Consider the following 23077-nt stretch of genomic DNA (forward strand, 5'->3'; position numbering starts at 1 on the left):
TCTTCTCTTCCGTGTAAGTCTTCGATGCATGTTCACAAGAGTACCATGACGCATGCATATGCATTCCTCTGCTTGCAAATAAGCCACAGTGTTCTGCATCCGGGTTCTACGTCTCTTAATTTGTGTTCCGAAGATGAATGAAGGTCTTATGGGTTTGGAACGACATGAGGTTGAGAAATTATTGACAGAATTTTCATTTTTGGGTGAACTAACCCTTTAAGCAACATTTACAGTACACAGATGAGTTCCCAGTTCAAATATAAGCTAAAAACACATTTATAATTAATGTATCTGTGTTTATGCACTGTTTTATGTACAGCACTGTGTTCAATTATGGTTGTTTTAAATGTGTTATAGCAACATGAACTAGAACTTAATATTTCTCTCTGTTCTTAGACACTAAACAGAAACTGAATCACTAGACTGTTTATCTGGGACTTTCAGAATTAACTATTACTGTAAGTGTTTTTGTTTGTTAGGCAAGATAAGGCAACTAAAGAAATATAAATCTTTCACACAAAAAGTTGGGACATTAATAACAAAATGTGTGTGATGCATCTGGAAGGAAGCATGGAAAGAAAACTAAAAGAGTGAAACAACCCCCAAGATCAGATGATTATTCACAAGTGCTGCTGACAAGCTCTATTAAAATGCAAATGTTTTTTCAGGTTTTTACTTTCACACTGGAGCAAGAGTTCCATACGTTTCCCTAAGCATGAACCTCTACTTCCTTTTTTGTACATTTACAAACAGCACCGATGACCTTTGAAGGATTTGACTGAGAAGCGAAATGTGAAGTGGCAGGTAATTACTCATATGTGATGGCTGTCTGTCAATCTTGCTTCCCTAAGCCATTGTTATTCCAGCCCAATGCACTTCACGTACGTTCCTTGATGTGCATTTCTTTAGGATTTGAAATGTACATCCTCGTCCTTTGTCCTGTTCGCAGACAACAGCTCAATATAATCGAAAAATGTACCAGGTCACAGCGGCGCTCAATTTAGAAGGGCCAAAAGCGACTAATGCAAGCAAGGTTTACATGTACAGTTAAAAAGAAAAGTTTAAAGGCAACAACACCTTATCCTTTAACCTTCAGAGAAAATTTTCAGCCTCATAATAAACTTGAAATAAACACGTCTGTATATTCCAGCTAAGCCCTTTTAACTTTTTGTCAACATAACTGTTCGTCGTCCCCAATGGGCGCTCAAGTCTTCGTCTCTGCTACAAAGGCATAAATTTGCAAATGTAAAGAGCGCCTCTCCCCGGGGCACCAATTAAAACTTCCTTTGGCTGAACGACAACATGAATTCCAGATTTTGGTTGTTTTGTTTTTTTTCTCCATCTTCTAAACTTGTAACAAACTCTTGAAATCTGCACAATAGACGGCTATTAAAAAACAAGAGCCCTGGTGATAGAGATGGCGGAAGATGCTATTAGTCACATATTAGGCTTAAATTATGGAATCATTTCTGAATGTATAATCGAATATCTGGCGCTGAGAAATCATTATCATTTGCTTTGCGTTAACTTGGGTTGTAGTGTATCCAGTGGACTGAGCGGGAAGGAACCAGATTTTTTTAGCAGGCTTTCATACATGTCTTCCAGCTGTGCACCGGAAATCAGTTTACCACACTAGGCCGCAGGTTGAGATAAAATGTAAATGCGGTATTTGCATTTACGTTGGACTGGGAAGACCAATATGTCTCAGAGAACAAAGAGAGGCAGATGTATCACTGTACTCAAGCTGTTTTGTTTGTCACCACTGCCTACAATCTGAGGAAGCCAAACATGAGATGGCAGCAGGTGGCTCTGGAGCATCGTTTTAGCATTCATTTGAGAGACAAAATCCTGTCATTGAGAGAAAGCGAAAATAGTAGGAAAATAAAAGGAAAGGAAAGGACGTGAGGCCAAGTATGTTGACCCATACTCGGAATTTGTGCTCTGCATTTAACCCATCCATGTGCACACACAAAGCAGTTTAGTTTGTACGTTTAATTGCAGACGCTGATTGTTTGGATACAAATTAATGGACACAAATTTACGAGAGAGGAATTATTTTTTTTATTAACACTTGAATGTAGGGAAGTTTCATAAAAAAGCAACATTTTTAGCAAAAAAAGCTGAGAGAAATCGCAATGCTACTTCTGGATCATATTCAATACTATGATCAAAGCAAAGATATAGTAGTTTGTTTTCATCAGCACCGACAAAGCTTGCACAGTCCTTTACCACTTCCTGGAAAGACATTTTACTCGTAACATTAGGCAGTTTTCACTTATATGCGGTTTATTGTTGATGATTATTGTTTTTCATATGCTTACATATGAGATCGGTCGTTTCTGCGTCTTCCTCGTCTGTGTTTTTGATCGGGACATATCAGACCCATTCAGGAGATTGTTGTGTAAAACCACCCCCAAGTGTATAACAGTGAAAACGCAAAAACCTGGAAAATTCTGTGTTTGGCGGGGAAAGAGTTAAAGAACATACCTGTACATACTAAATTGTCTGTTTTGTATATTGTGTTTGTGCCATTTTGCACATTGTCCATTTTGTATATTTGTACATTATTTTTTTATTATCTGTGTCCTGTCCTGTCTCTGTCATTCTGTTGCACTGTGGAGCTTCTGTCACCAAAACAAATTCCTCGTATGAGCATACATACCTGGCAATAAAGCTGATTCTGATTCTGAATGTCCTGGCTCTTCCAAGCGCAGTGAATGGTGGTTGAGATTTTGAGGCAAAAAATAAATCCATCATAAAAGTACTCCACAGGGTAGGGTGAGTAAAGGCCTTCTGAAGTGAATTGATGTATTTGTGTAAGAACAATATCCATATTTAAAACTTTATCAACTGTAATCTCTATCTTCTGCTAACTATCAAATGCGTGTTCATGACAATGGCATTTCAGCGGATGATGCAGGCATAGCGTAACACCTATGGCTTGAGGGTGAGTAAATCATGGGTAATTTACATTTTTGGGTAAACTATCCTTTTAATACTTTGAATTAATCTGGACATGTCAGTGTATGATGTATAATTTAAACAATTGGGGGGGGGGGGGGGGGGGGGGGTAGCAGGTTATTTGTTAATCCACTGAAGTGCTGAACAAAGAGAGAGAGGCAGAAGACTTTACATCCTTTTTGGATCACAGTAGATCTGGGCTGTTGTGAAAAGCAGTGGGAAACCATGGCCTTCCTTGAACCAAATTCATTCTGCCTGAACACACTCTGTCCCAAGTGATCAATTTTGATACATGCTTGTTCTGCAACATCATCTCAACATCTTGTATCCACAGTGTATACAGTTTATAAAATCTATAGTGCACAAAAGTTTAATGTTAAGAGAAAGAGACAGAAAATACATTAGATACAGCATGTCTGGAATCAATAAATATTACAGACAAGTTTGCTTTTTTTTTGTTTTTTTGTCAGACATACTTTAAATTTGGTCTGGGGATTGTGCTACAATATTAGGTTTTAGCTAATATATCATTTTACTTACAACAGCAACAGTACAATGAAGATGCCTGATGGAGTCTATCACAATGGCATCAGATGAGAAGATTTAATCTAAGAGAAATAATATGAAGTCCCCAACAATTCATGGAATTAAAGGGTTAGTTCACCCAAAAATGAAGATTTTGTCATTAATTACTCAGCTCTCAGATTTCATAAAAAAATATCTTAATTTGTGTTCCGAAGATGAACGAAGATCTTATGGATTTGGAACGACGTGAGGGTAGGTAATTAATGACAGAATCTTCATTTTTGGGTGAACTATCACTTTAATATGGCCATACTGCACTATGAATCTGGGGAAAATATTTATTATTATCAGTGGTCACACACCTTATTTAAGGTGTCAAACAATATGGACAAAAATAATGGGACACGCTTTTAATTATTGAATTTAGGGATTTCAATCAGACCCATCCCCACAGGTGTATAAAATCAAGCAAAATATTTGTTCTGAAGAGCTCAGTAAATTCAAGCATAGTAATTTGTTAAGATGCCACCTTTGTCAGTTTAGTGAAATTTCATCCCTGCTAGATATTCCTCACTGGAAAGTGGAAACGTTTAGGAACAGCGGCAGCTCAGCAATGAAGCGGAAGACCGTGAATTTCAAACTTCCACTGGCATTAAAATCAGCACAAAAACTATTCATCAGGAGCTTCATGGAATGGGTTTCCATGGCCGAGAAGTTGCATGCAAGCCTCACATCACCAAGAACAATGCCAAGCATCAGATGGAGTGATGTGAAGCATGCTGCTACTGGACTCTGGAGCAGTGGAAACCTGTTCTGTGGAGTGACAGATCATGCTTCTCTGTTTGGCACCCTGACGGGCAAATCTGGGTTTGGTGGATGCAAGGAGAACATTACCTGTCTGACTGCACTGTGCCAGCTGTAAAGTTTGGTGGAGGTGGGATAATGGTATATGGGTAAGTTTCAGGTGTTGGTCTAAGCCTTATATTTCCAGTGAAGGGAAATGTTATTGCTTCAGCACAAAGACATTTTAGACAATGCTTTGCTTCCAACAATGTGGGAACAGTTTGGGGATGGTCATTTTCTATTCTAGTATGACTGTGCCCCATGCAGTGCACAAAGCAAGGTTCATAAAGACCTGGTTGGGTGATTATGGTGTGGAAGAAATTGACTGGCCCTCACAGAGCCCTGGCCTCAACCCCATCGCACACCTTAGGGATGAACTGGAATGGAGATTGCAAGCCAGGCTTTCTTGTCCAACATCAGTGCCTGACCTCACAAATCTCAAAAAAAAGAGTGGAAGCTGCTATATGTGTTACGGGGGGACCAACTCCATATTAATGTCTGTGTATGTAGAATGCAGTGTGTCAGGTAGAATGAAATGGTCAGTTATTCCAATACTTTTGTCAAAAGAACAAAATCAAAAGGAAGTCCAAAAACTAATCTTCCACATTTCACCACTGAACAAACACAGCTTGTTTATTAATTTTGTTTACTCTGAACACTATGACAAATTGCTTGTGATGTTCCTTGTTTATAAGTCACTTTGGATAAAAGCATCTGCTAAGTAAATGCAATAATAAGAACAATACTTCCAGAGGATCCTGGCATTTTCAAGTCACAGTTGTAGCCCCCTAAGCTTCACTGAATCTGTGACTCAATATTCTCTCTGCACCTTCTCACTTCAGAAGGCAAACTAAAGATGATCAGCAACTCTCAACCATTAAATAACATTTTACCCATCACCATTTTTTAAGTGATTAATTATGATGGGTAACAGTTTTCCTAAAAAGACATTAAGAAAAGAGCATGCATACAGGCATACATGCATACATAAAGGGGTGTGAAAAAGTGTTTGCCCCCTAAACCTAATAACTGGTTGTGTCACCCTTAGCAGCTGCAATCAAGCGTTTGCGATAACTTGCAAGGAGTCTGTTACAGCGCTGTGGAGGAATTTTGGCCCACTCATCTTGGCAGAATTGTTGTAATTCAGCCACATTGGAGGGTTTTCGAGCATGAACCACCTTTTTAAGGTCATGCCACAGCATCTCAATAGGATTCAGGTCAGGACTTTGACTAGGCCACTCCAAAGTCTTCATTTTGTTTTTCTTCAGCCATTCAGAGGTGGATTTGCTGGTGTGTTTTGGATCATTGTCCTGCTGCAGAACCCAAGTTCGCTTCAGCTTGAGGTCACGAACAGATGGCCAGACATTGTCCTTCAGGATTTTTTGGTAGACAGCTGAATTCATGATTCCATTTATCACAGCAAGTCTTCCAGGTCCTGAAGCAGCAAAACAGCCCCAGACCATCACACTACCACCACCATATTTTACTGTTGGTATGATGTTCTTTTTCTGAAATGCTGTGTTACTTTTACGCCAGATGTAATGGCACACACACCTTCCAAAACGTTCAACTTTTGTCTCGTCAGTCAACAGAGTATTTTCCCAAAAGTCTTGGAGATCATCAAGATGTTTTCTGGCAAAACTGAGATGAGCCTTTATGTTCTTTTTGCTCCGCAGCGGTTTTCGTCTTGGAACTCTGCCATGCAGGCCATTTTTGCCCAGTCTCTTTCTTATGGTGGAGTCATGAACACTGACCTTAACTGAGGCAAGTGAGGCCTGCAGTTCTTTAGATGTTGTTGTGGCAAACACTTTTTCACACAGGGCCATGTGGGTTTGGATTTTGTTTTCCCTTCATAAAAAAAACCTTCATTTAAAAACTGCATGTTGTGTTTACTTGTGTTATCTTTAATTAATATTTAAATTTGTTTGATAATCTGAAACATTAAAGTGTGACAAACATGCAAAAAAAAAAAAAAAAAAAATCAGGAAGGGGGCCAACACTTTTTCACACCACTGTATATATACACACACACACATTGAAGCTGTAAATAAAACAGGGGCCATATTCACAAACATCTAAAAGCCTAAAAGTAACTGTTAACTTGCAGATTTGGGATAAACTCTTAAAAATAATGGGTGTCAGTCCTAATTTAGGACTCCTACATTTTTGCTCCAAGAGTATTTCACACAGCGTTTTAGCACTAAACCCAGCTCCTAAATCTGCCAATTGTGCCATCAGTTAATATCTTGTGAGGTGAGAAGCTGTGTGTTAATAAGAAACCTCACTAAAGAGGATCCAGAGATGTAATTTCTCCAAATGTGTTTGGCTGAAAAAACAAACTCATCTACATCTTGGATAGCCTGAGGGTGAGTACATTTTTGGCAAATTTTCATTTTTGGGAACTATTCCTTTAAGAGATAATAATTAAACCAGGCACAAAAGCTCAGCGTAAGACAGTTTATATGTACACACATACTTACAAACAGCCATTAGCATCTCCTACGCGGTCCCCGTGGTCTTGAGTTTAAAATATCTCAAATTCTTCTCCCCTGTGACCTCAGAAAGAAAATTGCCTCCTACATCATTATCATCTATGACAGTTGCCATGCAGGGAAGGTCAGACACAAGGGGAAATACACAATGTTTATATGGGAGTACATCTGCATGACTGCCACCGTTTATCTTTCCCTAGCACCTTAAAACTAATCCTCGCTGTTCACGCCATATGAGAAGCAGGGTGAGACACAGGGTGGGACCGTATTACCCCAAAGCTATTTGCAGAATTTGAAAAGAAAATTTTGGGGCTCAGGATGACTGAGATGTCTGACTGATGCCGCCAACCTGTTACAGATCCCCTTTAAAACGGTCTTCTGTAGTCAAGCCTGGCACTGATTGCTGTCTTAGCTATCAACGATCACTGAATACATCAAATCACTGAATGCATTAATGAAAATATTCATAGATGGAAAGTATTGTTCATGTTCTATCTAGAGGAAAAGTTTTGATTGTATGTTAAAAGTATGGTTTAATATGCGCAGGCAAGATGATGCTAATATGCAGTGCACTCCAGAAGATTGGAAATGATGATGCAGAGATTTGAGTGATATCAGCATAATGTTTTTTTAATGTATTGATAAGTGATGACACAAAATATGACTAACATATTTTATTCAATAGAAAAGTATGGGAAAAAAAACCCTTCTAAAACCAGCATTGTACGTTATGGCATACAATGTAAAAAAAGTAAAGTAAAAAACAAAAGAAATTAATTAAATTAATAAAATAAAATAAAAAGTATTTAACGCATTTTAAGCAAGAAGTTAAGGAATTATGTTGATAATGCCCAAAATTGAACTTTTAGGGCATTTTTGGAGGGTACTGTATTTATTTTAATATGCTTCAAAGTATTTTTGAGAAAGAAAAAAAAATGAAATTCTAAAACCAGCATAAACTGGTCTAATGGTCTTTTTTTTTTTTTTTTTTTATGAGTAGCATAACAACACTTGCACATTTGTGAACTAAACTTGTCAAGCACTCCAGCAGCTCTTGATTGATCAGAATTAGGGAAGTGGGAGAAATGCCTGCCTTCTGAGTGAAAGGTGCAGGGCGGTTCACCAAAGCATTTCAATAAATTCAGAAAAGTTTGCAGGAAGTCAGAAATGTATGATAACTCCCCTTGAGACATTCATTATTTTCTCTAGGGTGAATGTGCACATTTCATCAAGAAATAAACAGTGATCAAAACCTCTTTAATCTTTCAGTCTTATGCATTTCATAAGATTTCGGAGGAGTGAACATTAGCATCATGCTTCTGTGTGCAGATTTTCCAAGCCCGGCTCCATTAATGCAGCATTTAATGTGGTTCTTTTAATCATTTCGATTTAAAAGCTTTAGCACCCAAGTTCAGCATACTATATCATGATTAACATACAATGCTCCTGGGGTACATTCAAAATATGACATTGAACATGTAATATAAAAATTAAAGGCTATATAAAAGCAGTGAGACCCGGAATAAGGCATTTCCACCTCTCTCAGCATTTGTGCGTTTTAATATCCAAGGTTAGATGGCTCTTGATGTAATGAGTGCTCTGATGTCCTGTTATCGTTCTCTGCTCACTCCCTTTTATCCCCTAATTGACTCACTTAAGGGCCATGTTGCGTTATTCAACTGCAGAACTAAATAGCACTTTGATCCCCCAACTCTGGGCCAATGATCTTGAGGATAATGCACCCATCATTCAGCTCAAGCGTCTCCTCTTTTTCTCTAAGGATATCCACTCGAATGTGTGCACCCACTCGAATACTGTGGGTGGACAAAAGCCAAAGCCAAATGACCTTCAACCGGTGCATTATCATTGACATCTGACTGCTTACTTTGTACATCTCTCCATACACTATAGATTAGCCATCTGTAAAATAGAGCTATTGAAAAAGATTCCATTGCAGCTTTCAGTAGAAGTGTGCTTTCATAAAGCAAGCGCTAACTCAAAGCTTAGCTCTTAACACACAGACTGTTTGCAGACCATGTATAACCTCCTGAGATCAAACTTGAACTTCAGGTGACATTTTAACAAGGTAAAGTAGATGAAATTACACATTTGAATATGCACTGCTTATAATAAAATAATATGTATATATAACTATTAACTACAAAATCCTTGAAATTTGAAATTCATGCATATCACACCATAATGGAAGAAGAATGTTTGATACAAAAAAAAGATTTTATGTTGAAGTTAAATTGTACGCTCTTATATTAATAAATTAACTTTATGCTGAAAACAACAAATATATGTGCTATTAAAAGTGTGCTGATTTTTGGATATTTCTAATCATAATATACACGGGGAAGTCGTGGCCTAATGGTTAGAGAGTCGGACTCGTAACCGAAAGGTTGCGAGTTCGAGCCCCCGGCCGGCAGGAATTGTAGGTGGGGGGAGGGAACGTCCAGCGCTCTCTCCACCCTCAATACCACGACTGAGGTGCCCTTGAGCAAGGCACCGAACCCCCAATTGCTCCCCGGGCGCCGCAGCATGGCTGCCCACTGCTCCGGGTGTGTGTTCACGGTGTGTGTGTGTGTGTGCGTGCATTTGTTCACTACTCACTGCTGTGTGTGTGCACTTGGATGGGTTAAAGGCAGAGCACCAATTTCGAGTATGGGTCACCATACTTGACAATACGTCACGACTTTACGACTTTACGATACCATTTCAATTTTGAAATCAGAAATGAGCTGCTACAGACAAAGATCACACATCATATAGACTCTTTATCAAGTGCAAAATCATAAAAAAAATTATGCAGAGCCTAATTAATATGTATAAGCTACACTGTACAACCCCCAAACTGTCCACCACCACTTAAAGAAAATCACTTTAAAATCAATAGGGGGAGGGGGGGGGGGGGGGTCATTATGTAATTTTGAAGACAGAAATTGAATGTGCACCTTGCCTTTTCCTCAGCAACTTATATCAACAATCAAGGCCTTACAATATCATTCTCTCTTAAAGGAACATTTTAGAGGAAACTGCTGTTATGTCAGAACAGCAGCAAAGCACAGACCCTTGTATAATTTCTTCTGCATCCCTAAAATTATAGATGACCTTGCCTCAGTCTTAACTGATATTTTTAATTGCAATGCAAATGCAAACCACAACATCTTTTAAGTCTGTTGTCATTATTTCAGTGCCTGCAGAGTTAATCACTCCCTATGTCGTTTGGGTTTTGACCTTAGTTAAGGTTAGCAATTATTAACACAATATCCCAAAAACTAAAAAACTGATGCTCAGAAGATCATTACTGGTTACAAAAGATGCATCAAATCATTGAGTCACCAAAACTGATAGCTTTTGGTCACCATTCACTTTTATTGTAAAGACATTCTGCTATAAATGTCTCACCTGTGTTCCATGGAACGAAGAAAGTCTTACAGGCATTGAAAGATTCAAGGCTAAGTAATGGTGAGAGGTTCATTTCTGGGTGAACTATTTTCTTTAAGTTTCTTCTTCCTCTTGAAAAAACACCTCTACCTCTGTCAAGAACGTCCACTAGAGACTCCTTTTCCTATTTTAGCTCAAAATGATGGGGTGGAGAAGAAAGGAGTTCTGTAGTTCTACAGAGCGGACAAGAAAGTGTGCTGCTATCCCCCTCCATCACTGCCTGGTTGGTTACACAACTCAGCAGCAGAGGAGCTGGATAGAACTGCAGTGATATATACTTGGGTTATTTTATGGCTAATAACCAAATAAATATATAGAGCATAAATATAGATTAGCAGGGATGGGCAGTATTTCAGATACATTTTCATTCCTGTCAAAAATTAGAACTATACCCTGTCCCTAACAACCTAACTATCGATTACAGCTTGTTCAAAATGTAGCTGCCAGACTACTGACTGGTAGGAGAAAGAGGGATAGAATAACTCCAATTTTAGCATCCTTGCATTGGCTACCTGTTAGATATCGGATCGATTTTAAGGCCTTAGTAATAATCTTCAAAATTTTAAACAGTCTTGCACCTTTATATTTGTCAGATCTTGTTACCTTGCATAAACCTGTTAAGAACTCGAGATCTGCTGACAAGTAATTGCTCCAGGTACCGCGGTCCCGACTTAAGCGAAAAGGGGATGGGGCCTTTTCAATTGCCGGTCCTCAGCTATGGAATAATCTACCTTTAGCCATTCGTGCTGCCCCCTCTGTGTTTGCTTTTAAAACGGCTTTGAAGAAGCATTTTTATTTTATGGCGTTTGAATCTGATGTAGGAGAGACGTAATGAATGTTTTCCTTTTTAAGATGTTGAGTGTGTCATTGTTTGTGGGGGTTTTTTTGTGGAAAGCATTGTCCAGCACTTTGGGCTGCTCTGACAACAGTAGAAATGCGCTTTATAAGAAAATAAACTAAACTAAATCTGCACTGTGATAGCATGGACAGTAGTGCTGGTTTGAGCAACTGACAACAGAGAATATCTGACCTCTGATTATTGCAACTGACCAATCAGAATAAAGCATTCCAGAGGGCCATGTAAAAAGACTTGCCAGAAGACCTCCTGTCATCGTCAGCTTCTTCAGATGTGTCATAAACAGTGTTCTGACAAACAACATTACTGTCTGGCATGGAAGCTTTGCAGAGCATGGTAAAACGCACCCAGTGGGCAGTTTTTACTATGACTGGGGCCCACCTCCCTGCCATTGAAAACATCTACACTGTGTGGAGAAAGAGGAAGTCCACTGTCATCAAGAAAAACTTCACTCATCCTTCACATAGCATGTGCACTCAACCACCCTCAGGGTGGAGTGTAAAGATCCTTCCAAACACCACAAAGACCACAGTTTCCCTATGCAGGCAGTTTACAGCTCACAGAAGTGTCTTATTTTTCATGCACATGACATACCCACATACAGGTTTATCTGGATTATATGGGCCAATAAATTGCACATCACACCAAATTTATTGCGCAAGTCACATTTAATAATCTGTCTCTTCTAAGTAGCTTTACAAACTTTGACACTCACAGTAAAAGACATGCAATTGATTTTATAGTTGCAGGATATTGCTCTAGCTGATTTATACTTTGCCTATAGTCTGTATGTAGTGTCCCTCATGTCTATTATTGTTTGTGTTGTGAATAGATTTGAAATGCTCCAAGGTTTCCCCAAGAACTATTTGTTTTTTCTCCAAAACAGACAATAAAACTGACTTTGTACAAAGGTTATAGCTCTAATGGCATTTTAACTTTAGATGAAAACAAAACAAAGTAAAAATATTGGTCTATTTGATTCCTTTATCAAATTAAATAAATTGTCATCTTTCAAAAGACACTAAGCAGCAAGTTAACATGCTCATATTTAATGATTTTTGTGATTTTTTTCTGTATATATATATATATATATATATATATATATATAAATACAACCCACAGGTCGAATTGCATCATCTTTGTATGCATGTATAGGACAGTTAACCTACATTCTCTGTTATTCAGTGTTATACTGTATGTGAAGGTCATTGCATCTAGAAGTAATTTTGCAATAGTTTTGTGCCATACAGTCACCATCATCAAGCACAAATGCAAGACAATACTTTAACACATAGTCACCAAAGAGAGGTGTCAAATAACATGAGATATGGTAAGAAAATAACCACATCATCACACAACCATGTAATTATATAAGAGACTGAATACATCCAAAGCTATTTTGATGGCTCTGAAATGGTAAGATAAAGTGCATTTCTCTTGGGTATTGTACATGCTAAGTTCACAAATTTAATTTTAGCATGCGCTAGGTGATTCAGTATATCTGGCCCTAAATCTCTCCTCAATGGTGCAACACTAGAGCCATCAAGTGGCTGTTAAACATATTATTACTAACTCAACTTTTAATTCCTCTCTAAGACTACTGACCTTCACCCTATGCACCCCTTCAGCTCATTCAAAGAATGGGAATATCTGTTTGCAATCGATCTGAATGTGCATTCATTTTTACATTAACATTCTGGACAAAAGCTTGTTTTTAATGTAACAACTTCTGCCTAGGAGTGTAACCAGTTTATAATATGAATGCACTTATGGTAATAGAAGTGATCAAGATGTACCAAGTGCAAGTAAGTGTTTTAGACCAGGCAAGGTACTTGAAATTGAATTGTAAGTGTTCAGTCATTTGGTGGTATATATTGGAGTGTCTTTGAAATGTAAGTGTCGAGTAGGTTACTTTAAGAGTATCTGAAAAGCAGACAGTGTATATAGCCTATTAGGAATCTACTTGTAATGTATTGGTAGTACTCAGGACAAGTACAACAGAGTGTACTGAGTGCAGTGAGAGTACAATCAAACTGAAATAGACAATGTCACATTGAGGGTCAGTAACTATACACACTTCAGTTTTTATTGCAGAATAACAGTTTAGAGTCAAAAAAGCTTCAGGGCATGTTTAGCTTCAGGCCGACAAACTTTCATTAGAAGATTTGACTGTTAAGACAAACGCAACCCATAATAATGAGCTAAAGTAAATTTTTGCTTGTCATGCTGAAGTAATTAACGAAAAATCATTTAAATTGGCAGTACTGAGACTTTAAAGATGCTGAAATCATCTTTTAAATTGAGTGGATTTGCTCTGAAGCGCCAACAAATGAATGTGCTCTCATCACCCTGGGAATTAACTCCGAGTGCACGGAGCAGAAACAATTGTTCAAAACACACTAATTGATGTATGTGTTTAACATATATTTATTTCTGTATTAGTTACTAATGGCAGTAATCAAATTCGTATGATTTTCTCAAATGTGTCAGAAGCAATCAAATGTTTCAAGTGAAACTCATTAGTAACAACCAAGAGCACATTCTTGTCATTTTAAATTGCAAGGCTCAACAACAGCTGCCTTCATTTCATAAGTTTCTTATGGCATCTCATGAAAAATGCAATGAAATGAAATGACAAACATAAATACTGTGATCCATAAAAAGTACTGCATAATAATACTGAATGAAAAGGGGAAGGAGAAAGGAGGATAAGATCACTCCATGCTTTATGTTCTTATCTTTTTATGCATTTAATTAATTGAACCTTTCAATTAGGTGAAAACATTAGAATAAAATGGAAAAATAAACTTTGTGTCTAAAAAGAAAAAAAAAATCTTAGTGTAAAGAAAAATGACGTTCTTACATGGGCTGATACTGACCTCTAGTGTTAAGAAAAATCAAAGCAGAAGATTTGTGCACTAAATAAATACAACACAAACCGAGCAGGCAGGTATGAATGTTCAGATTATTCATAAAACAAAACAAATTTAATTCAAACTTGACAAAGTGTTTTCATGGCATTCTGTCTATTTTTGAAAATGCATTAAGCAGCATTAACTCGTATGTGTACAGAACAGGACTGACCACCCCTGGATTACACCAATCTAATTGTGAATAAAATCATCACAAAGATGTGTGTCTCTCTTTTATAAATGCCCATGTAAAAAGATATCAAGCACATGCGCAAGCTAAATTACCTTAAAGATCCCATGGCATAAAAACTTAACTTTATGAGGTTTTTTAACATTAATATGAGTTCCCCCGTCTGCCTATGGTCAGGGACGGATTATGACGCAGAGGTGCCCTGGGCACGGACTGATTAAAGGCCCCCCTCAGTTGAAATTGCGGTCGTTTTTCTTAAATTCAAATAGCAATGGATTCTATCTACACCAAGTGAAAATAGCAGTATTTTTAGCGATATGTTATTTACACTAAGTGCAAATAGCTATAGATTATATTTACACTGTTAAAACAGCAGGATTTTCTGCTATTTATACTAGTTGTTGCAAAATAGTGGCAATTGCACTTCAGTATTGTATTACATTATAAAACAGTACGCAATAATAACATATTGAGTGTAAATTATAATTTTAATTCAGATTATTAAATGGATGCCACCTTATTGATACAATAAAGCCCTCCCTACACCTACCCTAACCCTACCCGATACTTTATTTTCAACTTTTTGGTCATTTCTTTAATTTTCATTAAAAATAAATGCCTTTACGATGTGATATGAGATTTGAAAAGGGAGAAAAAAAGTTTGTCAAAAGGCGGGTTCGAACCCCAGTCGATCACGTCAAAAATACAACAATATGTTTACCATCTGCGCCATGGAGATGGCTGGTTTATAGCAGCTTTTTATAATGATGACAGTCCCAATCACACTTGGTGGGCGGAATCAGTGTAAATAGTCTCTGCCAAAAGGTGGGCTATTGAAGTTGCCTACATGAAGTTGCACTTCTGCACTTTGTTGTTTCTGATGAGAGAAATCGGCAGAGAGCAGAATTCATTCAGGGAGCGCGCACTGAACAAAACAGCTGTTTCAGCGATGACTCATCTGGTCTTCGCTTCATGCGCTTTGACATCACATCCTCAATGCACAAGCTGAAAGATCGACTAGAAGTTCCAGAAGAGTTTCCTCTGTCCTTTTGTACAGGTACGAGTTAGTTTATCAAACATCTTGACTGGCCAGTTACGAACATTCACGTTAAACGGTCTAAAAAAACTGTGTCAGAAAGACACTTGAATAATGTTTAAGCATTGAGCATTATGACATCTACTAAACTCTTTTCTCATTTGGTACATGATCTTCAACAGAGAGAAAAGAGATGACAGTGTTAGAAATAAAAAGCCCAAAACAACGGAAAAAGAGCAAAAAGAAGAATGCAAATGAGCCTGCAAGATCACAGGAAAGATATAGACAGCCATTTATAGATAGATAGATAAAGTCGTGACGTATTGTCAAGTATGGTGACCCATACTCGAAATTGGTGCTCTGCGTTTAACCCATCCAAGTGCACACACACAGCAGTGAGTAGTGAACAAATGTACACACACACACACACACACACACACCGTGAACACACACCCGGAGCAGTGGGCAGCCATGCTGCGGCGCCCGGGGAGCAATTGGGGGATCGGTGCCTTGCTCAAGGGCACCTCAGTCGTGATATTGAGGGTGGAGAGAGCGCTGTACATTCACTCCCCCCACCTACAATCCCTGCCGGCCAAGAACACCATAGAACACTTCCCATAACACACGATGTACTTGTTACATCATAAGAAGATTGACATCTACGCTAATATTAGTCTGTTTCTCTCTTATTGCGAGGTCACCGTAGCCACCCGATCCGGTCCGTATCCAGCCCAGATGGTCACTGCAGTCACCAGATCCAGTTCGTATCCAGATCAGATGGTGGATCAGCACCCAGAGACGTCCTCTACAGCCCTGAACGTCAGCGGAGACCAGGACACCGAGATGAGCGCCAGAGACAGATCGCCAGTGAGGACCCCGCTACTTAGCCATTGGGAAAAGACCACTGGAACCAGTTGAGCCCTTACAATCTGACTTTGCTGCAGTTAGAATTGAACTGCTGGTTTGTTAGGCCAGAGGAGAACTGGCCCCCAGACTAGGGATGGGAACCGAGAACCGGTTCTTCTTTAGAACCGGTGCCAGTGAATCGATTCCTTGGAACTGTTAGCGTACCTGCTTAACGATTCCGCTTATCGGTTCCGCTCGTTGCAAATGTGTCATGACATCACACACGCGCTACATTGTTTTGGTTACGCAGCAAACATGTCATCGAGGCAGAAGCGATCTAAAGTGTGGTTATATTATACTCGAAAAGACACCAATGCGGTCATTTGCAACAGTTGTAAAAGTTTAATTTCAGCAAAGGGGGGAACTACCTCCAATATGCAGAAACATTTGGCCACACAGCACGCAATTCATTTGCAGGACTGTCGCGTGTTTGATACACTACTACTTAGTGACACAGCAACAACAAGTGAGTCAAGCAGCAGCGGAGCTAACGAGACACCATCTGCTATTAATGCCGAAGGTAACTTGTCTATTTAGTTAATGTGAGCGCCATTTCATTGTGTAAACTTTTACTATACGGATAATAATCTCCATTGTCATTGTCCCATCAAATTTAGATGATGATGATGACGGCCATCAGAGTCTGGACCAATGAATGTGAAAAATTCTATAGGTTCCTGGACTTTACTTTGTAGCTCACCTACTTTTAGGTTTGTTCTGAGGTTGCTACACATAATTTGTGTATACTCTGAGTATGTGCTGTGTTCTTATCAGATATTAAAGTGAGTTAATACAAACAAACAAATTTGTACTTATTCCCTCACCCAATGAGAATCGATAAGAGAATCGATAAGGAATCGGATCGATAAGCAATATCGATAATGGAATCGGAATCGTTAAATTCTTATCAATTCCCATCCCTACCCCAGACTGAGCCTGGTTTCTCCCAAGGTTTTTTCTCCATTCTGTCACCGATGGAGTTTTGGTTCCTTGCCGCTGTCGCCTCTGTCTTGCTTAGTTGGGGACACTTCATTTCCAGCGATATTGTCGACCTGATTGCAAAGACACTATTTAAACTGAACTGAGCTGGATGATGACATCACTGAATTCAATAATGAAATGCCTTTAACTGAAAATTGAGTGTTTAATCTTGTCATTTTACATTATTTACACACTATTTTGCTATTGTGATATTGTGCAGTTGCTTTGACAAAATTTGCCTTGTTAAAAGCACTATATAAATAAAGGTGACTTGACTTCATAGATAGACAGATAGATGGAATGTTAAAACAATACAGAATACGTAGACAAAATTAAAGAACTCAGAAGCATTTGAAATGCAGCAGCAGCATCTAATAATCTGTGTTTGTATTCCACAGGAACAATCAGATTGCAGCACACAGTACAAACTAGCTGGTGTTGTGTCACATCTGGGCAGCCATTTGTATTGTGGTAAGAGTTTTCTCTACATATTCAGTCATCTAATTCACTCATTAAGCATTGTACTCAAGTTTCTCTTCTTGTAGGGCACGACATCAGTTATATCCGTGACGTCATTGGATATGAATGGCTGGAATGCAGTGACAACTCCATCAAAAATTCCAACTGGTCAAAGGCGTCACGTAACAATGGGATAAGAATGACTACATGCTGTTCTGTGTGAAGAGGTAAATAGTATCACAAATCTAGTGCACAAAATATGTTCAGTGCTCAGTTTAGTTGCATTAATTCAGCGTTGTTTTGTAGTTGAGCAGTGACTGGTTGAGTTTTGAAAAGGAAAGGAACTAGCCTACATTTGAAGCTAAACATCAGTGTAGTGAAGTACTTCTGGACATGTGCTCTAGGGCTGTAAGATTGAAAATTTTTTGGAATCGATTCCGATTCCTGGTTCTGGAATCGATGTAATTAGTCATAGCATGGGGGGGGGGGGGGGTCATTCGCGGACCGTGCCCCACCAAACGAGTTACTGTGCCCGCCACTTTCCATCCTTTCCCCTCCTTACTGAACGTGATCGATTTCGAAAGCTAAAGTGAAACCGATAAAACGGCGCACATAAGAAAGTGATTGCACGCTTGCGTCAGCAACTCACAAGATTGCATGTACGCTTCAAACCTGATATAGATATTTTAAATATAAAAAAAATTACACAACTCTTGTAATTACGGCTTTTATCGAGCATGAGGGAGGCGAATGGTGCTCAAACGGAAGGCTGCATCCTCAAATTCAGATAATCTCAATACCGACTCATTTTCTTTCAGTTTATTTTCGTGAATTTAAATGTGTGCAGCCTTAGTAGGAAGCAGCCCTCCGTTTGAGAGGCATCAATAGATAAGCTTTGTTGAACTGAAAAAAAGCTCTGAATGAGGAGTCGATTCCTCTTGATGGGATCGATTCCAACCTTAGCCAACGCCTCGGAATCGATTCTTTTTGGAATCGATTCCCATCCCTAATGCGCTTTGGCATCACAACTTCAATGCACAAGCTGGAAGACTGACTGGACGTTCCAGAAGAGTTTTCATTGTCCTGCTGTACTGGTACGGGTCAATTCATTAAACATTTGCCCTTTGCTGGCCAGTTGTTGAACACTCAGCTAAATTATTCTGAAAGACAGGGTCAGGAAGACATTTTCAATGAAAAATAACATTTGAATAATGATTAGGCACTGAACACTATGACATTTACTAAACTGGTTTCTTATTTGATGTATGATCTTCAACAGAGTGCAGAGATATAACAGTGATGCACTTAAAAACGCCCAAAACAACAGAAAAAGAGCAAGATGAGCCTGCAAGACCACAGGAAAGACATTTGACAGCAAAATGTATGTAAATAGTACCACAATTCTAGTGCTCAAATAACATTCAATGCTCAGTTCAGTTGTATTAAAGGGGACCTATTATGCAAAAATCACTTTTATAAGCTGTTTGAACACAGTTGTGTGGCCACAGTGTGTGAAAACAATGTTAAAAATCCACCAACTCATTTTTTTATAAAACCAATAAGTCATGAACAGTCTCTCCAAACGAGCTGTTTCAGATTCTCCCTCTGTTCACGTCACAGAGGGGAAAAAGTCCCACCATTTGTGACGCTCTCTGCCCTATTAGCATAAACACAGCCCTGAGTGAGAAGCTGCGGTCCGCCATTACTGGAGATATATACAATGTCAGCTCCAAAGAGGCTTTATAAGTGTTGTGTTTTGGGATGCACTAATGAACATAGGAGTTGCCATAATCTCCCCCATCTGAGCAGAGGACACTGTGGTTAAATTTAATTTTCGAAGGAAATATCCCAGAAAAAATTGGTAACGTCCCCTAAATATGTAGGAATCAATACCAACGCTTCGTGCGCGAACGTCAGCTCCAAACACAGTAAGTATCACACGTTTGTTTTCCAAATTGCTTTTCTGAAAGAGCTTTTTGGCACTCTGTAAGGCTTATTGCTAAAGCTATCATTGTCTCTTGTGTGTTTTCACGGATGCTGTCTTCAAGTGCTACCAGAATGATCATGAATAGGAATGTGGTGGTTAACAGTTGCATATGAAAGCAATGTGAGTCGATCGCTTGAAGTTGTTGAGCTCATAATCAGAAGTGGGACTTATAAAGTGTGTGATAGCATGAGACCAGCTATGTTGTTATTTTTGTCCCGCCGTGCTCCCTGTCTGTGTAATTCATAAACGCAAATTTATTATGCACAGTATAATCAAATGACTGACTTTGAAACCGAGTAGTTTACTGTAAAGATAACAGGCTTGTATTAATAGTGGAATGTTTATTTGCAAAGGCTAGCACTGCTAATGCGGAGCTTGAGCTCTTGAAGCGCCGCCCTCTTCTACAGGAGCAACAGCTCACTCGCATTTAAAGCAACATCGTGTTTTGGCTCACACCCTAAAAGTGGCAATTTTAACAAGCTGTAAAAATTTCTCTGTGGGGTATATTGAGCTAAAACTTCACATATACGCTCTGGGGACATCAGAGACTTATTTTACATCTTTTAAAAAGGGGCATAATAGGTCCCCTTTAAGTCACTGTTGTTTTGTAATTGAGAAGTGACTGGTTGATGGTGCATTTGTGAAGGAACCACATCTAAAGTTGAACATAAGCTTAGTGAAGATCCTTCTGTGGCTCCTCTGGCTGACAGTCTCTAAACAGCAGCTCATCTGTCTTCCTCAATTCCTTGTTGTCATCCTGGGCATTGCATCTCTCCATGAGCACATCCCTTTGCAAGGCTGAAGACTTTGTTAATAAGTGCCTGGCTGGCATTATTAGCTGTAGTTCCCCTGGCAGGCAGCATCTCCTGTTAAGGGTTGTATAGTTATACAGTGTTTGCCTCGTGGCCATCTTCATTGGAGAGATGCATTCATCTACATCTGGAGTTTATCCTGTCACCCTGGTGTTTGATTGTGCCAACATCCTGATGACCACACCAAAATGTTAAATCAAATCTCCACATCAGAAATGTCAGATCCATATGCTGGATCCTGCCAGATATCTGTTTTGTCTAGTATCCAAAACTTGTTAACAGCAAGTCTTGTCTGGTACCTAAAACGAGTGTTTTGTCGGTTACCCAAACTGTTTTAACAGTCTTCTATCAGCCAATAAGTTGATTGAGAAAGCCAGAGAAAAGCAAAAGTAATGATGATAAAAATAAAAAATGAGCAGAGTTTATGGAATAATAACTTTGTCTGACTACCACAAATGTTGTTATGCCACAACAAGCAATAGCAAATATCTCTTATTCTTGATGACAAATATACTTTAAAATCACACAATAAGACTAAACATTGATGGAAAATAATATAAAATATAATAATGAAATGAGTGTATAAATTGCTTCAAAAATTATTATAAATAATTATGTGTAAAAGAATTGATATAAAAAGAAAAAACAACACAATTGTATGGTTGCTCACTTTAATCAACTCACACAGGTTGCTATGAAGAATCTCTCTTCGTTGCTCTTTTATTTCACTTTGAGATGCTACTTTTAAAGGTGATATATAAAATAAAGTTTATTATTATTATTATTATAATCCTTAGATCTGTCACTAGGAAAATAAGGCTGTGCTTAATACCATCAGCACTTAATAAAAAATAAGAAATAAAAAGATCAAATTTACTATCAAAAGAGCTTTCCATCATGAGTGCTTCACAACTTCTAAGGTAAGACGTTTTTCTCTGGAAAGCCACCATCCTTCTGCATATGTCTCATGCACTTGTTTTGATTAAAGTGACTCTATGGACCTGATGTCAGTAGTGCCTCAGCACCACTGCCCATAAATGGATCTCTTCAGGAGAATAGCCATTTCCCTATGCATGAAGAGATAGGGTAGAGAATCTGAAACCGGGTTGTTAGTTTGTGCTGTACACAAAGTGTTGTCTCTAGTCTATGTCCTGGTCCTGGTTCGGGAGGGGAGCATGTGCAACAAGAAAAAAGACTGCATGTTAAATGAATAAATGTGTTAAAATAAGTAATGGTGTCAAACAATTAATTATTAGCATACAGTGAGGAAAAAAATATTTGATCCCCTGCCGATTTTGTACGTTTGCCCACTGACAAAGAATGTAATGAATCTAAAATATATGACATTTTTTGAAATAAGTTACAAGAAAAAATGAACTTTTTCACAATATTTAAATTTTTTGAGATGTACCTGCAGCGGCGTAACTTTGCTTTGAAAAGTGGTGGGGACAGCGCACAACTCGTTTTGCTATTTGTTTATTTAATAACTGAATTTACTTGGGACTGAGTTCAGAGTTGGAAATGCACTTAATTTTCACTTTGATGTACACATGCATCACATTCACAAATATGTCTATAAACATCCAAATAAGCAAAACGTAACATTCACAATGTGAATGTTACGTTTTGCTTATCACAACACATCCAGGGTAGCTAATATCAATCAAAATACGCAAGATAAATGCTCAGCTGCAGCGTATTCATTAATCCCCAATCAATTGTGTGTGTGTGTGTGTGTGTGTGTGTGTGTGTGTGTGTGTATTACGATTCATTCCACTTTGAATTACTTGAATGAATGAATTTTCTCTTAATACCAGCCGGACAACTTGCTAAAAGCAGGTGTGATCGATGCACGCGCTCAACATTACGTCAAGACAAGCCCACAAAATGTTTCCTCATCCAATCAAATAATTTAACCAATCCTGAACTAGGCAAAACCTCGTGTAAAACATGAATGAGAGTTAATTTGTGTTTAAAATGGTTAAACTACCTTTATTAATTAAATAAATGAAATTGTTTTGACGAATCTTTTTTTTTATGACGTTTGTATAAAAGCTCTATTTTTTCCTCCCCCACCCCACATGTAAAGGCTATACGGTAAATGTTGCTACCTATAGCATAAATGTTAAAACATCAACAAAATGTCCAAAAGAAAGTATGGAAGTGATATAAGAAGCTTTTTAGTGAAGCAGCCACGCACATTGCACACTGAGTCCGAATTTTTCGCCCGAAATTTTCGCACTTTGAAAAATAAATACGACCTCACGTTTTGTCAATCACGTTTGCACACTGCCTCCGAAATTGTCGTCCGTCAAAAAATAAGTTCGGATCGGGTTCGATTTTTTGCGTTTTTTGCATCCGTATAAAGCATTTTGAGATGCTTTGAGAAGGTGTTTTGACAATTCAGAGCCACCGTACAAGCGAAAGCCAAAATCCAAAATAGTGTCAGACAAATTAATACACTTCGTCTTGCAGCAGAGAGCACTTTATGACAAACAAATTGCGGAATACAAAGATACAGAATATAAAGAACTGCTGTAGCCTATTTTTTTATGCCTGGCGCGCACCTTTCCGATGCCGCAGTTCGATGTTTGTGTGTGTGTGTGTATCCATACCTCAGACAGTCTCTGTTCAGGATAAATTGGTTCACGGAAATTGGTGGTCTTT

The sequence above is a fragment of the Barbus barbus genome (genome assembly GCF_936440315.1).
Source record: "Barbus barbus genome assembly, chromosome: 27".
Classification (NCBI taxonomy): domain Eukaryota; kingdom Metazoa; phylum Chordata; class Actinopteri; order Cypriniformes; family Cyprinidae; genus Barbus; species Barbus barbus.